General features: G+C 40.5%; 1 protein-coding gene across 1 annotated transcript in view; it reads left to right on the top strand.

Annotated features, from left to right (window-relative positions):
• nr3c2 (nuclear receptor subfamily 3, group C, member 2) overlaps positions 1–20,597 on the top strand; it is a 72,633-nt gene that overhangs the window by 21,552 nt on the left and 30,484 nt on the right. The window lies entirely within an intron of this gene.

The raw sequence follows: 20,597 nt of genomic DNA, 5'->3' as shown, positions 1-20,597 counted from the left end.
TTGTTAAGTCAAATGCTTAAGAGGCCAAAATATGTTGTGGTAGGACCCTAATGTAGTAGTGTCTTCACAAGTATGACAACATAACCCACTACTCACAGTACAGTAGGACGGAGGGCTAGAAGCTGCGCCATGCACACTGAATGCATGACAACGGAATTCTTTTTTTAGATAGCTTCGATCTATTTTGAGAGATGGGTAATGATACAGGACAGACACTGAAGGACATTCAAACCTATCAACTCCTTTTTCTTCACACCTCATTGGTCAGAGGGAAGATGGCATTGATGAAAGGTCGTGGTGACGCTTATTAAAAGAGAATATATTCATCTGATCCATGGGTAGCACAGGGTAGTTTCTACTCGCTGCCTATAGATGGATTGGGTAATTGATCTGATCCGTCCTCCCTCACCCTGCCTCCAGCAGCTGTTAACCCTGCACTGTATTAAAATCAGATTAGGCTCTTCTACAGAGAGGACGTGCCAAAGGAAGGTTTGCAGCATATTCACGTGTTTCAACACAACTCTGTACTCACATACTGTACAACAAAGAGTAAAGACAGAGAATCAGGAGAATCCCAGTTTTTTTTTGTTGCTTTGATGCCCAAAACGTATCTCCTCTATAAAGGAAAGGTGTCTACACATATCTCTTTGAATATCAAATAAATGTGGTAAAATATGTGTAATTTTAAAGGTGAAGCACTCCTATTAACTGACAAAAAGGGTTTGTAAGCCGATGACACAGTTAATAATCCTGAAATCCGTTCTAAGGGTAAAAAATGCGCAAGCAGGATTTATATTTACACTTAAATACTCAAGGTTTATGTTTAAATACTCAAGGTTATGTTTATGTTTGTATTAACATGTTTTTCTTTGAGGTATTTTGGAATTTAAAATAAAGGAGTTTTCTGTATAAGCATGTACAATCTGTTTGTTATTGTTGTGGCGCAGGACTTAATTTACCATATCCCTAATTTACATGAAATACAACTCTTCAAATGATTTATATAGCTACAAAATGTAAATACGCATTGCTACGGAATTCCCTGATTCAATGTAAGCTTATTTAATACATCTTAAATGTGTAAATACACACTGTCAACATTAACATTTGAATGAGGAAAGAGAAGAGGGAAAGTTTGTTAAATAGCTTGTTGAATCGATTTAGGCCATGTCTTCATTAATACTGTCCTTCTTGGTTAATTTAGCGATAATGCAAGAACATCTCATAAAATATATATTACTCACGACTGCATATGCAGAAGGATCTATGCACACGGATTAGAGACTCAGCTTAAAATTAAACGTACTCAAATGTTGAAAAGCCCTCATTTGTCATTTACCACTGAAGCCATATTAAACCGAATCACAAAAAGAACTGCATGGAGAATGTCGTGTTTAGTTTACATCAGTGTCGCTCTGAAAATCTGAAATGTATAATAAAGAAGAGAGGCTGAAACAGATAAAGAGCTGCATAGGGGGATGGTCAGAGAGCCAAGGACGATGATCAGAGATAAGCAGGAGGGGGAACAAAAGGGCAGAAAGGGAAAGGGCTTGTCTATGTCCCTTTTCAATTTGTTCTATATTGTTCATTGCAGATGACAGATTCGGTAGAGAAAAGTCTTAATAAAGTAGCACATGATCATAATGAATCCCCACACATTATTGGACTTTTTTTATTATGGAAAATGTGGTTTATTCATCAAATGAAACATGCTCTATAATAATCAAAGCATTATGTTTGAAAAGATGTTGCTTTATGGAAATATGGGTCAATTCAAGTAGTCTGATTCAATTGTTGGTTTGTTCTCCGGGTGCGTGTGTAGCAGCAATTAAAAAGCATTAAACGCTGTGCCGTATACTGTTTATTTTAAGAAGCAAGCGGAAATACCCTTTACAGTGAGCGCCTGGAGGGGAGTGAGGAATGTAATGCAAACAAAGTCTCTTGTCCTTCCTGTCATCCTGTCTTATTGGCTGGTGGCCAGTGACGTGGGAGATATTGCCAAAAACTGAATGCATCCGCCTGAGATTTTAAACATGTTTCAGTGAGAGGCTGTCTTTATGCTACTCATGTCAAGCATTGAAGGCCAAGAAAGAGTTATACTATGACATTCTTAAGATGAATATCAAGAGCATCACAAAACAAACAAGTAAAAACAAGCCAAGAAAGGCAAAGAACAAGTTAGCTATTGTTAAAATGCTACATATTTAAATTCTTCATCACCAAGTCTGAGCTCACCTGATATCACCAGAGAGAGACAATAAAGAAAGCAGATACACAGAGTGATGCAACTCTCACTCAGAATAGTGACTCTACTTCTTGGAAAGGAAGAGTGAGTAGACAGACCAGACAAACTTGGCAGGACTGAGCTCACACTGAGCTCACACAAAAAACGTAGAGGTTCGTTCCAAAATCAATGCGGCCTACTAATATTTGATTCTCCCAAAAATTGAGGCTTCTATTGGCAGACATGATACACACACACACACACACACACACACACACACACACACACACACACACACACACACACACACACACACACACACACACACACACACCACACACACACACACTAAAGTAAAAGTTTCCTCCATGAATGATCGGTGAAATCACTTACAGACAAATTAAATTATCTTAAAAACAAAATAAAAGCTGTAAAATACACCTTTCGTGAATTGAATGAATTAGTGTTGCACGGTGTACCGATACTTGAAAGGTACGTTACGATTCCTCCATTTCATTAGTATCGATACTTAAAGAATGACGGGGAAAAGTACTCCGGTGAGAAAGCGCTGTTTTAATCCCTCCCCTCTGTCGTGCACGCGCTAGCTGCCAGAGCATGTGAGAAAACGAGAAGCATGGCTGCAAGTGGGAGTGCAACTGTCGCTGCGCCTCGGCTTGTTGACAAAAAAGACGCCAGAAGCGAAATTTGGAAGTATTTGAGCTATATCTCTGACAGTGAGGGCAAGCCTACGGACACCACGAGGCCTGTCTGTGAGACATGTTTTAGATCCCTGCAAACCAAGGGAGCCAACACATCAAACTTGGCTAAGCACCTCGCCAACCGGCATCCAGACAGGTTAGCGAATGTGATAGATAACATAATTACATCATGCTCAGCCCATGCCCTCAAATCTAAGTCAAACCAGTGTAATTTATTTTGTGACAAATTAACGTTTTCGTAGTTTTCCGAGGCAATTAATGGCAATGATAACTGTCTAATATGGCTATCTTTTTAGCTAACTTACCAACGTGGTTCTGGTTCTGGTGTGAAATAAAGCACAATAATTACATTTAAGACTGTTTCCCTTTTTTTAAGAAAAATATCGAAAATAATCGGAATCGCAATTCTTGACATGGTATCGGTATCGAAAATGGTATCGTGACAACACTATACATTTGGTTAAATAAAACAAACCGACGTGCAATCACCGCTAAATGCACTTTAACACAGGGGTATCTCCTCTTGCACTTTATGTAGCTCTTTTATCTCCTCCTGCACTTTATATGTCGTAGCTGCTACATTGTACTACCTTGTGGTAAATGCTTGCTGCTCATGCTCTTTCTGCATATCATGTATTTCTGTTTGCCATGTATTGTAGGAGCCAATTAAATGTGGGTATAAAGGTAGGAACCTATGTGTGTTGGTGAGAGATTCCGCCGGAAGGCCCATACAGTTTTTGACCACACACAGAGAGCACACACGGAGAACACACTCACAAGGAGCACACACGGAGAACACACTCACAAGGAGCACACATACAAGGAGCACACACGGAGAACACACTCACAAGGAGCACACATACAAGGAGCACACACGGAGAACACGCACACAAACACAGGATTAAAAACAAAGCAAAAGGTATTGTGTAAACCATAAATATCGTGTGGTGAATGAAACAAAGAAACCAGTAAAAAAGGGAAATAAATGGACTATTTCGAACTGGAAACGTTGGTTCTGACTTTTATTCGGCAGCAAACAAGGTGTGCGTCAATTACACCCACCAAGCAGATCCTCAGAGGCTTAAAGCGTTGGCTTAGCCTCAACATGTATATAAATGTTATGTTCATAAATGTTGTATGTGACGGGACTACGGATGGAAATTAGCTCAAAGCTAAAATCCGGCTCATTTACATTTCAAAGCATTTTTTTTTTTAAATATTCATTAATGTGCATTGTCCCGGTTCAAATAAATGATTACAACAAAAAATTATAATAATATGACTGCAAAGATGAACAATGCAAACCATGTCACCTTTAAAAGATATTTAGGATGTATAATACAAAGAAACACTTTTCCTGTAGATTCGGACCAAAAGTCACTGTTATCATATACATGTATGTGATGATGTCTGACTTATGTGTTACTATTTCATACGTATGATTCAGCAGTATTTGCGTTTATCAGAAGCTTGCTGTAAGAATAATCCATTGTGGTGAGTCTCTACTTTATTTACAAATATGGTTTGTATTGAAAGTGATGGATTTACCTTGAACTTTTTCGCAATATGGGGAGTCCTTCTCAATGCCTCTGCTCTCTCATTCCCTCTGAGTGGTCTCATCCGCTGCCTCGGCATCACACTGACCAGACTGAGTGATCCTTCTTCTGTCATCCAATGGCCTTGCAAATTACCGTTGAAAAATAAAACATGTTTAAGATTCAATTAGATTCAAGACACATTGGTTTAGGGAAATATATTGGTTAAAAGAGTACTTAGTTCAGGGTTACGGCCCGTCTACACAGCGGTGTGCGTTGAAGCTTGCCGGCGGGCGTGTCTGACACTCGACCAACAACCAATCACATGAATCTCCCGCCCCTGACACACAAGCAGCGGTTTGATTGGCTAGAGCTTGTACTGGCATATGATTCGATTGGCTGACGCTTCTGCAGAGGCTTCAAAAGTTGAACATTGCTCAACTTTTGCAGCAAGCCACGCCAGCAAAGCTCCGCGTCGCTTCCCACAATGCAGTTCGGCAAAAAGTGACATCACCCCATTCAAAGTGAATGGTGAAGCTTTCAACGCACGCCGCTGTGTAGACGGGCCATTAGTGTATGAGGATGCTAATGACACTTGAACCTAAACATGGTTTTTAGTCATCTTGCGAAAACGAGTGCAAGGGAAAGCAGTCTGTAAACAATTTTCAAAGAAGAGACATGGTTAAGATCAGCTGCGTCCTTGCCACTGTGAGACATTTTCCTGCAAGCCCACAGGTCAAATGAACCACATAACCTCTCAAACACTTGTGAGTAGCACATTTATTCCTTTTTGAAAAGTTTGGTAGCAAAATACCTTCTAGCGATACCTGATAGCTACCAACATGTTTACATGAATGGTGTCACCAGTATGAAATGCATTATGTGGAAGAAACATGATCTTTTATAAGTGCACTATAGTTTACTTTGCTTCCTTTCCTTTACACAAAGTTTTTGTTCACATTTTTATATATATTTTTATATTTTTATATCATTTTAATAAGCTTACCCGGCTCTATTTTCCTTGCAGTATAATGCAACTTTAGCCTGCAACTAAACCAGCCAATCAAATCTCTGCATGTGCATTCCTGTTAAATCTAATTATTATGTGGACAGAGTAATTCCCCTGTTTCTTTGCATAACATTATCAGCTATTATGCAGTTTTGGTCACTAGCACACAGCCACTTGCATAATATCTTGAAACTCTGGAAGATATTACAGTCACATATTCATGCGTACAAGTCTGAAATCTTCTTCTGAAAGTGAAATATATTCCGCTGTCTGTCTGAGGAATGTTGTAATAGTCAATAAGCCACAGAAAATGATAAGAAATGATTGCATTGAGATTCCTTGAGACTGCCTTCATTACGGCTAATTGGATTGTATGGTGCCCACTCATTGGCCGACATTGATACTTTTACATCGTATTTAAGGCGCTTAATCTGAATGGCAAAGATATCATGAGAGTAACATTTAAGCTCTTAAATCCGGAGGATGTCATAAGGGTTTTAGAGAGGGGGGGAGATACAGAGAGGGGGGAGGGAGAGAGAGAGGGAAAGCAGAAGAAAGACACCAGAGAGAGGGTCTCGGTGACTATGTGCTCAGAGAGACAGTACAACAGAATGACAGTGCAGGGCTTTTGTTCGACAGACTGCCAGCTTGTCAATTCCAATGAAACATTTTTATCGACACCCTCCTCACCACAAGCTGACAGACGGGCAGGAGCTCAACTTTTGCGTTCCACACGAGAAGTTTAGGGTTTGTGAAACAGGTTCCCTGGCAAACTTTGGAGGAGTCTTTGTTTTCCCCTCGTTGTCTGCTGCTAAAGGAAGTATGCAAGACTGGCAATGTTTATTCACTTGACCTAGAAAACGCTCTTAGTATAACTGTGCACATATTCTGCATTCAAAAGTAATTTTTTGATTTTATAGTGGAACAACATACGCACAATGTACTTAATAAGCTATTTCCTGCATGAATTGCTGTTTTATAGGATCTCAGGGGGACAAACAGTTTGTGTTAATGGGCTTGCTGGCTTCTACATCAGGAAATCTACTCAAATGGCTATATACTGTGACTAAATAAAGATGTTCTCTTAAACCTCCCATAATCAGCTTCTTCTGACTGGTACATGAGCTAAATAGCACCTTTTACATATTACGAGTGAATGCTTCCACAATTAGTCGATTGATGGAAAATTAACCACTATATAATAATTCACTGTTAACTGAGTGATAAAACACATCATTCTGCTTCAGTAACATAAACTGGTTAACAGTTCGATTTTAAAAGTTGCAAAAAAACAACTTAGATTTACTTCCCCCCACTTCTATGAGCGAATCCACTGATTGCAGTGAAAATGTAATGTTTTTAGTCAAAATGTCCCGTTTTTAAATGACTTATGTGAATCAAAAAGAATCCTAGGGTTTTTAACTGTTAGTTGACCTTTTCCAACTGCATATCAACAATTAACATAATTACAAGTTAACCCCTAATAAAAATCTAAGGAAATGTGTTTTCAATAACTATCATTTAATGAGCAGTATGAGAACTTTTAGCAGAATTTCCTCATTCTTTCACTCCAGTTTCCACTCACTCCGTTTATTCTGCCTCTCAATGAAGCTGCTGTTATTTTTAGCCTGCTTACAGCACTACCTGGCTGTAAACAGGAAGTGCAGCAGATTACTACACAACTGTCCATCTGGACATTAATACACAATAGAAACTCAAAGCTATTTCCCTGGCCACAGACGGACTGTGTTGTTCACTGCTGGGCTTGGTCCAGCAACATACATTCATCCAAATTCGCCAGCTGAGCAGGAGGGAGAGCGTCTGCGTGGAAGATGGATTCCTTTGATGTCTAATAAGCAATTATTGATGCTTCACCACAATTTCTACTTAAACTCACTAATACCGAACAGCACATTTTTTGACGGCTTTATTTACTGCTAGTACTTTGATTGCTTTTGACCACCTCGAATGATGCAAGGGTTGCACATTGATCCTGTGCTTTGTGTCTTACGTTTGTTTGCCGATTGTTTAATAATCCAACTATGGCAGCACGTGTGTGATGTTTAGAGAGACCGTTCCTTAGCATGCAGAAAGAGAGTTACAGTGGGGAAGAGAGTAAACTCAGAGAGCTGTGAGAGATAACCTATAGTATGTTGGAGAGAGAAAGAGACAGAGGGAGAAGGGGAGAGTGAACAAGTGAAGGAGAAAGAAACCACTAAGGGATTCTGCGGCTGTGAGTGTGTGTTCATGTGAGTGAAAGAATAAGACAAAGACAGAGGGGGAGAAAAACAGAAGACAAAGTCGCAGGCAAAGCCAAAGTTACCTTTATAAACGCACTGACCTTGTGCACTTCACATTAACCTCCCACTCCAAGAGAATTAGTCTGAAGCATTCACACTCTGCTGTTCCTATAACTGCGCCAATTGATTTCAGTGGACCAGAAATGGGGAAATTGAATCTCCTGTTACCCTGGTGAGAGACCAAGGGAATATATGTAAATGCTGAACAGACAGACCTGAAACAGCCTCTGCTTACCGTTAGTCCACTGTTGTCTCTCTGGATAGATTCTGTGTGACTCGTATAGCTCCCTAGGGTGCCAGACTGTTGGAACAACTTCATAAGCTGTGACTGCAGGGATGGATAAACTCTTTCACCATTTTGTCACTCCTCTTCCCAGTGCGTCAGGTTTCAAATGCCGGTAGGGAAAGGGGACAAAGGCATACGAGAATGGGCCCTGTTACCAAATATAGTTTTTAGTGAATGACATGTAACATCAGATTATCACACAGCACTATGGCAGTCTTTCTAACCCTATTAAATCAGGAGTGAACATATTATTTCTGATTGATGGGCGAGGAGCTCAGACGGATTCATTTATGCAGCATTTGCTGCTTGTTAATAACAACTGATGCTATCACAACAAAAACAAGCTTTAAGATAACTCTTTGTACGTTCAACCCAGGCAAAGAGTTTAAGAAGACAGTTCAAACTAAACATGTATTGATTTTTTAAATGCCTCTGTTATACAATAGTAGATCTTCAGCAGTCTTCAGCATGAAGCTAATGTTGATGTTTGGCTCTACAACTGCACATTTTGCCTTCTGCAACAAATGGCTTTAATCCACATAAATTAGATGAAGTTGCTCGGCAGGAGGCAGAGATTACAGGGATAATAAACACAGTGTGTGTGTTTCGGAAAAGTAGGGAGACGGAGAGGAGCAGAGCAGCTCTGACTAGACGGCTGAGAAGGCAGGAGTGTTGACAGAAACACGGTGTAAGAGCAGCAGCTGGGGTAAGGACCTTTCAGCAGCATGCCAAAGTCAACCGTCAAGAAAGGTGGCATGAGAAGAAGGTTGAATCAATTCAGCCGAAGTAGAAGAAATAAATTAAACACTATAGCAACATGGTCAAACAGCTTCTTGATTTTTCCTTAAAGTGGACCTATCATGCTATATTTGAAACATATATTGTAGGGCCATACCTATTTAAAACATGTCTGTGAAGTTTTTTTTTCAAAATACCAAACAGATCATGCCTCATTTCGCTCTATTTGCTCTATTCCAGCCCTGTTGCTGACCACGCCCCCCTGCAAAGGAGGGGGGCGTGGCACGTGCGTCATGTTACCATGCTGTTACCGTGCTGTTACCATGCTGTTACCATGCCATGCCAAGCATTCCCTGATAGGTGGAGAGTTGCCCATATAGGCGGAGCTCCCCGTTTCTGACGTCAGAACAATTTCAAATCTGTATCAGTCTGTATCAGCTCCGTTGCAGCCCCGTTTTTAGAGATTTGGGTATGGAGGAAAAGAGAGAGGGTTGTGTTTTCTGACACTTGGTGAGTTCCCTGACTCACCGGGGACACATATTCATGTATGAAAGACGTGCAAAAGTGCATTTTGCATGATAGGTCCCCTTTAAATCTGAGGAATCGTTTCAATGGCGTTGTGAAAAACATAATTTTGTAGATTTTCTAAACCGGGATTTATTTAGCTTTTAATAAAGATGGTCCCAAATTAGAACCTGTAGAGACATGTTTTTACAAATAAGATTAACGCATGAAAAAAGGAAGACACAGCATACTAAATCCCTGTTTTTTTTAACATCCTATGGGGATTGCATTTTTACTTAGAAGGGTAGAGAATCTCTCACGATAGCAGGGCATTAGCTTTAAGGGTTTTTGCATTTTTATTAATTTAGGTCATACAACACAGAAATATAATGTTTTTTTTTAGATATACTGTATAACACATGCAAGGCTGTAATCAATGACATGTATGTGTAGGAGCAGTAGGCGTTAAATGGAAATGATGACCTCTGTTTCCCAAGGGGATTTGGTGCTGACAGATCTGTTCGGAGCAGCCTGGCACTTTTCCTGAATTTACAGTAACCAGAGTTTGTGTGCTTTGGCCAGCGATCCCAGAGAAATGGGCATGCTTCACACTGTAACATGGCTGTTATGACAGGCTTTCTCATAGAAAGCCTGCATGGACAGACAGACCCTAGGGGCAGAGTACATAAAGAGGAGTCAGTGGCACATTGAGAGGCTGTCATTGTGCTTCACAATTTACGGTGTCAGACATCTGGACGAGTGTGCCAGTCAGGTCTTGGTAGAAGGTATATGCAACAGTTATGATATATACAGACATTTTTCTCTGTATTGCTCACAAACACCAATTACGCTCTATTTCCTCTTATAAAGCCACTCATTAGCGCTGACGGGTTTCGCAACGTGAAGCAGAACACTGAATAGATAGAAAATGTAGAGCTACAAGCTGCTTTTCTGGCGTACAAAGAGAGTTTTTCAATAGGGAATCCTTTGTTCACTGTGTAAGTCCCAATGGCCTCCCGTGTAAGAGCTCAGTGTGTCACTTGAGACTAAACTCCTGCTCACAAAAAAGTAATTAAAAATGTTTGTAAAAATCCACTCAGGTTAGACCTCATGTGTTCTCCTTTAAGAACAAGATCCATCCTTTGAAAAGAAAAATGTAAATGTATTAGATATTTCTCTCCACCTGTCCCTCATTCTTAAATATTTATACCATGCGCTCAAGAGGTCATGTATTTACCCTGATCTTTCATTCACCTCAGACAATGAGATGTAGTGTATACACAAGACAGAGGTAAGGCAGCATAAAGAGTGGAAGGAGAGAAACCTCTGAATCAACACTTTCCCTTGGATGGAAAATGTGGGAGATATTCTGAGCCCCAGGAGTATTTGGTTGGGCCAATGTATTATTTGAACAAGGCATCCTAGTGGCAAAGCCTGATGTTATGACTTATTAAAAGTGCAGCATGAAGGGAATTACAACATGGTGGGAAACAGTGCATGCTGCCTGCAACTGTATGTTGATGAATATATATGTGTGCATGTGACTGTTCGCCTGAGGAAAGAGGACAAGGACAGTTCAGTCAGATAATGCTCAGTACACTACACTTCATTTACATGATGCATTCAAGGGTTTGTCTTTGAATATTGTGAATGAGGTTAGGTCTGGCAAGATGTTTCAAGACATATGCAAGGAGAGGGATATCATGTAATTTAAAAGTTCAAATGGAACTAAATTCGATTCTACCTGTTATACAAATAAGCTAGGGAGGGAATTGTTGGGGATATTGATTTGCATTTACAGCACTGAATGTATATTAGGTTCGCCTGGCAAATTCTAGATGACAGTAACTACTAGCTCAACATGAACAGCCATGAGGACAGCTATCAGTTGTTGACCGATTCTTACCATCACAATTGCCAACGCAAATAGCCTTTTTGGGGTTAGGGGGGCCGTACAAATAAGCCTCCGAGAGTAGGGTGAATCATCACTGTTAAAGGAAATTACACATTCTAAAATACCGTTACCAAGGCCTACATAAGGTTTTGACCTGTTAACTGTAACCTGCAAAAGAGGGTTACATATTAATAAATACTGTAACTCACAAATGTTTCAAAGAAAGTTCATAGTTTTGTCACTATCACAATACGTTTTCAAATATCTTGTTTCTTTTGGACCTTCACGCTCAAAAAAACTACAGAGATTATCAGTTTATCATCACAAGATAAAAACAAGAAGCCAATTCAAGAAGCAAATTAAGTTTTACATTATTTGGTTAAATTAATTATACCAACAGCTTTATCTGATGCCATGTTGTTCATTCATTTAACTGATCAGTCAAATCCTTTTATTTCCCATTCATTTGCCATAGGTATGCTAGTATCGGGAATTAAATGTTGATTTCAACCAAATCTTTCGAGCCTGAAATGCAAGTTATGGCTGATGACTCACTTTTAGAAGCAATATATGTGTTTATTTTTTATAGTTTAATTAAAGATTGTATACATGTTAAAGATTGTTAGAATTAGTAGCAAATAAGTTAGTATCTATAGAGGAGAGACTTCTATCAGACTAAAAATCCTTTTGTAAGTATAGTTTCAGGCCTTTGTCCCCCTTCTCTCTGTTAACTAAACTGCCAAAAAGGTGAAATGGGCGCTCACTCTCAAAGGGCAGCCACATGCACGACTGCAAATCTCTCACCAAATTAAATATACATCAATAGTCAGCCTTACTTGTGAAAAAGCTTTGACCTCAGCTAAGGTAACATTGACTGAGGTTTTATCTTTAACCTATTGTTTTGAACAGGAAATAATGCTTCAGGGTACAACATGTGAAACATATAAGTACAACGACGAGGAGAGGTAGGAAAAACAGCCTGGGCGTTATGATAGAAAAACAGGAGGTAGGTGGGAGAACAAACATGCCATCCAAGGTGAAGCACCTGAGTGTGAAACCTCTGCTTTCTTTGCCCCTTTTAAAGAAAGCAGTACTCAGTGACGGTCAGTACTAGTGTTTACACTTTGTTAATGCCAATCTGGTCGAATTTCAAGGTGTGCGTGACTTTGGCTAAAAAGAGAAAATTGAGACATCTCGATCAGGTTAGTCGGGTTGCACCTGCTCCGGTGACAGAACAGGCAAACTTCATCACTTCAGTAAATGATATACCTTCTTTGATTTCACTTAAGCTTTTTGGTTGAAAACACATGAAATGCATTACGGGAAAAACAAAGTAAAACAGCTTCACAAATACCGGATATATTATTATGTTACATGATTCATATTTAGGTTTCTAATCTAAAATCAATTCAATCCCACTATGTGGACCTTCTCTTACAAATTGAAAAATACAAAATTGTCCTGCTTATTACAAATTAAAGAGTTGGATTATAATGTGGTGGCAGTCAGAGTTAAATAATCCAGGAGTTAGAGGAGTCCGCACATTTTTATTTGCATAGCTTATTGTGTAGTTTTTTTCTTTTTGCAGGAGTTTTTGCAAGAACTTAATTGCGCAATGTCCCTCAGCAGGTGTTTCATTGTTCATCCAGCGGCCATCTGGGCCTGTAATCCTTTGGAGGTGAACACACTGAATTTGAAAAAGGTCATTGCACAGACACATTTAGCTTTGGTTTCTAACCTTCCTTGTCTTTTGCATTTTGCACTGCTTGTGTGAGACCTTTTGTACTTTTTGAGGTCAGAATTAAGGTTGACCTTTTAAGAAAATAACGTGAAGATTTACAATGAGCAGGACGGATGCTGCCGGACAAACCGTAGTCCCTGTCCTGTTGGACCATTCATTGCATTTGCTCTGGGTTGATGGATGATAACCTCATATTCAGCTGCACTAGATCACCATAACAGCAGAACATTTGTGGTGTTTTAATTCAACCAATTTCAAAAAATACTATTGTGTAACAATAAAATCGATTTTCTTTACCTGCCGCTAGGACTTATGTGCAGATATGCCATTTAAACAATAACCTTTATAAAACAAAAATCTGTAGTTCTATATTTTCCTTTCATTTCACCTCATAGATAATCTCAGCATCAGTATGGACTACAGTAAGTGGCTGAACGCAGGCAGGACTTCTCGCTGGCTGTGCACCGGCTCTTCTCTGTGGAACCTGTCAGATGCTATAGACAGGGGTGCACATAACTTTTTTGCCCTGGTTCTCAAAGGAGCACCTGGAGATGTTGCTTGGTGCTCATCCTTAAAATGAAATAAACCGTAACTTTTGAGGGGGTCTTGACTTTATGTGCCAGACACACGGCACTGTACACACATGCAGAGGTGAACACAGAACACACATGCAGAGGTGAACACAGAACACACATGCAGAGGTGAACACAAGACAACATTAGCACGACCAGTAATCCTACAAGCTGTCATCACTACCCTCCTGACTGTTCTCCTCACTGTCTTCCTCTCTGTCAGACATGGTAGCTGATGATGTAGGCCTACTTCTTTCTCTCTGGTTGAGTCTGTGATTAGCTGCTTGCATCCACAAGTCAACAGCTGGTTTTGGGTCGAAAGTCTCTGTTGTCATCTTAGACAAGTGGATGTAATCAAATAAGTATGTGAACATAACCAATAACCTACCATAGCCAATAACAAATGAATGTAACTTATTTTATTTGTGTTGTTCATTCATATCTTATTTTACCTTAACATTTATTTATTAATGCATTTTTTTTATCTCTCCAGTTTTAAAGGATATTTTTGGTTACTGTCCTATAGTATATACATTGGAATGATTTGAAACCTGTTTATCCCAATAATTATAAAGGAGTGCCTTGGAAATATGTGTTTACATAAATTGTGACCAAACCGTTTGAACTTAGACTAAGAGTCCTTTACCTCACTGAGCTGTAGTTAACTTATCAGCCTCTCAGTCTGACTGGAGAGGACTCTCCCTCCACATTATTGTAGAAACATCTTCTTCTTCCGTTAGAGCAGCTAGCACCAGATTCTAATAACAACAGCGCTGGTACCGGTGCACCCTCCCTCTCTCCCTCGCATTTTGGCTGTGAGCTGCGGGCGCCAGATAAGCCAACATCCCCCATTTTCATCACTTACAGCGCCCATCGTACAGGGCAAATGAAACGTGTAACCGGGGTGAAAAGGGTGTTACATTTACTTAATTATGAATATTGTTACATCAAGGCCGAAAATTAGGATGAGCCCCAACGGTCAAAATGTTTTTTTCCCTCCCAGAACTGCCAGCGCAGCGACTCCCCAGATCTGGCGCCCTAGGCGAACATCTAGCCAGTGCTACGGGCCGGCCCTGAGTTCATATCATGGTTCATATGCAACTGGTGCGCAGGTGCGCATGCGCACCTGCGCACCAGTTATGTGCAGCCCTGGCTATAGAGAGGCTGACTGGAGAGCGCTTCTCAGCAGTTCTTGAGCTTACATGCAGAATGTGCTGCTGTGGTGCTAACCACCTGGATCTGAGCCAACCAGTGACTTGGCTTTGACTCTCGTGCAAGCCCACTTCTTGAAGTTGTGGTTTCATACCCTGTGACTTAAGGGAGCCAGAAGACTATAAACTATACATACAATAAACACTCCACTTGGAAGCCCCAAAGCTACATGAATCCCTGCAGTATGTCCGTTAATGTATTGTGGTTTGTGTGTTCAGTGTATCCTCGTTGCACACGCTGGACTGCCTGCCTGATCTTCTTCCATGTTTGTCCCGGCAGAATTGCAAATGACTGGTGGGTGATGAGGATGATCGCATGTGACAGCTAATGCGTAGGGTTGCTGGCAACATGTGTCAGCGCCAGTGTACATTAACCTAGATTCAGAGTGAGGCCTTTTTGAATCACACTGGAAAGGAAAAGGTCGCTTTTTGAATAAGATATTATTTGACATGTTTAATTTCTCTGTACCCACGTGCTAAGTTTTTTCTTCTTCCTCAGATTTTAAATGCCAGCATTTAACTCATAGTATACTGTAATCCTATTTACTTGATCCATCTTGTACCTCAAAAGTTGAGGGTTAACAGGAGCCTTAGCCTGTTGCTAACTAGCTAGACAGTGGAGAAAACAGGTAAGGAGGATGTAGCATTGAGGTGGCTTGGGTCAGGGCTGATCCCTTAAAGATAATCTCCCTCTCTAGGGATTTGTTTTTCTCATTTGTCCCAGGGCCTCTAAGCTGAGTTTGGAGGTCACCTGCTGTGCAGTCAATAAGACCCAAATCGGGCTAGAGACACATTTGTAAGGAGGCAGGTATTCATTGGAGTCAGTGGGAGAAAGCAAAGTAAGCAGTAAATAGAGTTGAAACATGAACACCAGGGGAGGCCAGGTCTAGAGTTCATCCATGCCACTGAAATCAAAGGATTTGGGTCAATAACAAAACCAGTTTTAGCCGCAGAGCTTTGAAGAGGTGCATTTGTGTTTATGTTCGTGGCAGTGAAATAGATTAGAGTAAATTCTGAGCCACGTTTCACAAAGGTGGTTGAAAACAGGCTCCTTTTTGTGTATTTAGTTAGACTTAAGCCAACTACCTTGCTTATTTTTGCTGTTATCATGTAGGTTTATGTTCAAGAGGGACATTTGATTTAAGTCACTGAGATGGTATTTCATGTTTATTCATGTGTCTAACATTGTGTTAATCACTGGACTCTTGTTTGCATAATTTCTCGATTTCCCATGACTGGACATCAGCCTGATGCTCAACAATATATTTCTCAACATGTCAGCTGAATCATGATCCCAGCTGTGTTGTGGCTGTTTCTGTTTTCAGTAAAGCATCCTGGAAACTTGGTGCTAAAAACAGAAACTGTTGGGCTCACAAAGAGAGGACTGTGAGGAGCACATGATAACGTTCCTGCTTTAAGGCAGTACAGTTAAGACACTTTTTTTCCAGCAGATCAAACGGCGCTGCAGGCCATGATGGGGTGATCTGTTGAAGCTGCTACAGAGCTGCATAAATGATTATTGGGTTTATTCATGAAAATGCGTAGTAAAGGCCATATAGTTGTTTTGTATTGTAATGTCTTCCTGTTACATGCGCAATTGTTTGCCAGGTGGAAGTTTTACAATTTTTGCAACCATTTTTTACTTATGGTTAATGTTTTGTCTATTTCTAGCACTGAATAATTCTTCTAAATGGAGAAAGTTATTGAGGTGACCAATGTGGGATTACAACAATTTACACACATCTCAGCCGTGTACAGATACATTATTTCCAAAGCTCAAATGCACGATCCTTCTAAATTCAATTTCTTGTACTTTTGGAGATTTTTGACCTGGTTCATGCTTTGTGTGTAAATGAACCCACTGCATATGGTCAGAAATATATGAGTGGGTGTTTTGTGTATAACTGTATAGGAACTGTTTTGTTTTTCTTGTTGAGGCATATGCAAATGTCAGAATACGGCTGCACTCTTGAGTATGTGTGTGCAGTTTGAAAAGTATGAAAAACATGCATACCAGAATTCCTTAGCATTCACACTGACTTTAAGTATGTATTGCTACACAGCAACTACGAATGACACTTTGGATTCAGTGGCATCGCAAGTTTAATTTTATATTGCATGGATGTGGTAGGACCCACGCTGCCCTTGACAGGCATACATTATGGGAGTTTCCAGCCACTATAATCCTCCCCACCAGATAATAACACCCTGCCACATCTTCCTGAGATTTAGGCCTGCCTGCTTTGCAACTATGCCAAAATATCTCAGGTGATTAATTTCATTCACAGTGTGACAGTAAGAGATTTAGGTGAAGTCAAAATGGTTAAAATGTCTCCTGCTGCCCTCAAGGTATCCACGGCCTCCATTGGGCCTTAAGGACATTCAGTTGCGGGAGCATACTGAGGGAAAGGTGAAAGTGCAGCAAAGAGTAGCTGTGGTGTTTGATTATGGAATTTAAGGTCAAAAACAGGTACAGTTCCGTGTGTGTGTGTGTGTGTGTGTGTGTGTGTGTGTGCACATGCGCTTCTGCGCTTGTCTCATTTCTTTGTTTACACTCTAAACAGTGGATTTATAGGAGACAGATAATCAAGATTTGCTGTTTTGGATAAGGTCATTTTAAGTTTGTAGGCATAAGCCTTGGAGGGGAGACAACACAACAGCTTGGAATTAAAAGCAAAGTATGCAATCACAGCCGGGATACCAGATTCCACCAGAAAGCAAATTTGCCATGTCTGTAGTGACCTACATTTTGTTGGATGGTGAAATCACCTAATTTGCACTGAATTATAACTCAAGAACATTTTGAGGTGAAAAATGAAAGATCCTCATGAACAATATTTAAGAATTTAATATTAACCATAAGAGGCGGCCAGAGTAGATTATACTGTAACCTTAACACAAGTGTAACACAAGCTCGACAGATAGGACATCTCATATTTCTGTATGCTCAGGTACTCTGCCCAATGCCAGTGTCACCTTCACCAGGACAAAATAAATCCCTGGTGGCTCTACCCATAAGACCTCTCTCCCTTTGAGAGGCGGTGAGTGGGTGTCATAATGTTTATACTGTCTGCTCACGGTTATGCAAGCCATTGTGTCCTCTCTTTCTCTCCCTCTCCATCTCCCCCAGCTTGTTTAAACCAATCTACCTTTACCTTTCCAAAATGCCAAGTTGTGTGTGTTACATAAATATCCTTTGAACTGGTCTAGTTTAAGGTTTTTCAGCACGCCAAGCTGTGTATTACATAAACAGTGTAGGCCAGACTGTAGAGAAGCTTTGTACCATGGAGGCTGTGTTTTTTTGTTGCAGAGTCAAGGATGCTTCTCTTTTATGAGGGGTAGGTTCAGTGAGGCTGTGGTACTTGTCTGAACTATCCCTGTGATAACAGCCTCTAGATTGAACGAGTCAGTGTGTCTGCACGAACGCACACACACACACATTTATCTTTACAGTGGGCGGCTGGCTCTACAGCAGCGTAAACACAGTGCAGCACAGAGGTCTGTGTGTGTGAGGAGTGAGGACACACAGTGTTACATGCGTGAGGAGGACATTGTTTTTCTATACAACAGAACTTGCTCAGCTGCTTGTTTACTGACTCTGTCATGCTAATGTACTTATGTGGGTCACAGGGTTCGTTTCCTACCACGTGTGTCCTCTATCATGCAGACATCTCACGGCCCATTATTCACCCATAATGATGTTATCTTGATAACCTCAGAATAACTACCGCACTCTTGACTTCCCCTGTATCTCTAATTTGTCATATTCCTTGACTTCATGCTCCGTTTCTATGGCAACTAATTGTTCTACTTATGTCAAGCTCGGACGCCTTCTGACCTTTTTGAGCGCCACACATTGTTCACGGGTAATGCAGATTTTGAAGTCAGACCTAATAAAACTTCTTGAAAAATAATAGGAGGTCCGCTTTAAATGACTGCTGTGATTATCAGATGGAGAATTTCCGGATTTTTATAAATATTTGGCGATCTTATCTGGTCTTAGCTCTCGCTTATTTAGCATTCCTTCGGCAGCTGAGAGAGAGGATATTTGAACCATTCGGGGAATGCTACTAGTGTGACATCGGAATTACTTGTAAAAAAGCACGAGGCGAATTTTGAGCCCAAACATCTGTCCTGTGGTTTAGGTCCTCACACAGTTTAGTGGGCACTTTGGGCTTCGTCTGGTTTCTCGCTCTCACAATTATTTTCCTTTGTCATGGCCTTAATATCATTCCCAAGCAGCATGTCAATGTGAGAAGCAGCAAAGAGGACAGCGAGCATTAGTAAGAGATAAATATTTTTGCTTGTACATTTTGGTGGGAAGAAACAGGTATTGTGTACTCGCACTCATCTGTATCCTAATGGGAAATAAACAGCAACTAAATCAGTTGTTAGCTTTTTCTGTTATCTTTAAAGATGAAAGGACACGGAAAACAATGAAAGGGCTGCCCTGGGGTTTCTGTAGGAAGAGAAAAAAAGCAACAACTGGAGCGAAGAATGAGACCTTTGATCTGTGTAGTCAGTCCCATTGAGTTTGTCTGAGATTGTACCCAGAAATAGAGAAGACAGGGGTCGAAAAATCATAGTCCCAATTCACAAAAGTAGCCTGCTCAGAACTACAGAACTTTTATGAACATTATTTCAGAGATATTGTGGTGGAATTTTCCCCAGAAATGTAAATTTGTTTCTAATTTAAGGATTAAGTAGAACATTTTTAGGGTGTATAATGTACATTGCAATATCCAAAATGTACAATAGGTTAACAATATTTGAAAATTCGATTCTCTGCCTTCTGACTTTTATTTTCAGTTTGACATGAAGGGTGATACAAGGTCCCGCACGCAGGAATTAACAGTTTGAACCTGCCTCAACACCAATGTTATTGCAGAGGTGCGTCATCATTAAAACCCTCATTCATACAGACAGAAATGTCGACCTCAGAATAGTTTAAGCTACGAAAATGTTAAACCAAACACATATATTTGGACACACACCGCCTAACCATAACATCCTAATTTGTTTTCTGACGGGAGAATTGTGTTGCATGTCATTCCTTTTTTCTCTCAAGCTTACAAATACATAACACATGATTATTATTGTGTACAAACTGTAGGCTAACATCTCTACCGAAAGAGCCTGCTTTGGGAATGTCTGGTTGATTGTGTTTAGTTAAGGGCTACTGGCAGTCGTTGGTGCACAGTCACTGCAGCCTGGCCTGTCTGCTCTGGTTTCATAAGAGAGAGAGGGAGAGTGAATGACCTATATACTTCTCTGAGGGAGGGGAAGTCACCTTGTTGGTGGACCAGCAGGCAGGCAGGCTGGCACGCAGCATTTTAATGTGCAGCACTATTAAAGTGTAGACCACTGACTGCATATTAGAGGCAGATACTTTAGAGGGACCACTCAAGAGCTGCTGGGTTTTTTCCTGGACATGAACTTTCAGAGGCTGTTTTTCTTACTGGTGGCTTTCTTGTTAACACCGGTTTGTAATAGTGTGAAAAGGCCAATATATAGGGACTGAATATTCAGCAGATTAACATGCTGAAAAACACATCTCGACAAGGATTGGATTTGTGCATGCATGCACACATACACACACTGACATTAGATGAAACCATGGGGCCCGGTGCCAGGAAGATCTAGTCAGACAAACACCTCACCAGAGACTCCTCTAAGCGTCCTAACAAATTGAATGTGTGTGTAGATGGACAAGAGGGAATTAGATCAGTGGTCCTGATTGTATCTGAGTGTGCTGTTGCTGTACCCCTTCCCAGCTAGTCCCCTGGAGGAAATGTGTGTGCATGAGAGAGCGTGCGAGGTAGAGAGACAGAGGGAGGAGGAGAGAGAGTGTGCTTGGCAGCTGG

Source organism: Gymnodraco acuticeps, unplaced genomic scaffold (assembly GCF_902827175.1).
Source record: "Gymnodraco acuticeps unplaced genomic scaffold, fGymAcu1.1, whole genome shotgun sequence".
NCBI classification, from domain to species: domain Eukaryota; kingdom Metazoa; phylum Chordata; class Actinopteri; order Perciformes; family Bathydraconidae; genus Gymnodraco; species Gymnodraco acuticeps.
This window is presented reverse-complemented; position numbering and strand designations above follow the sequence as displayed.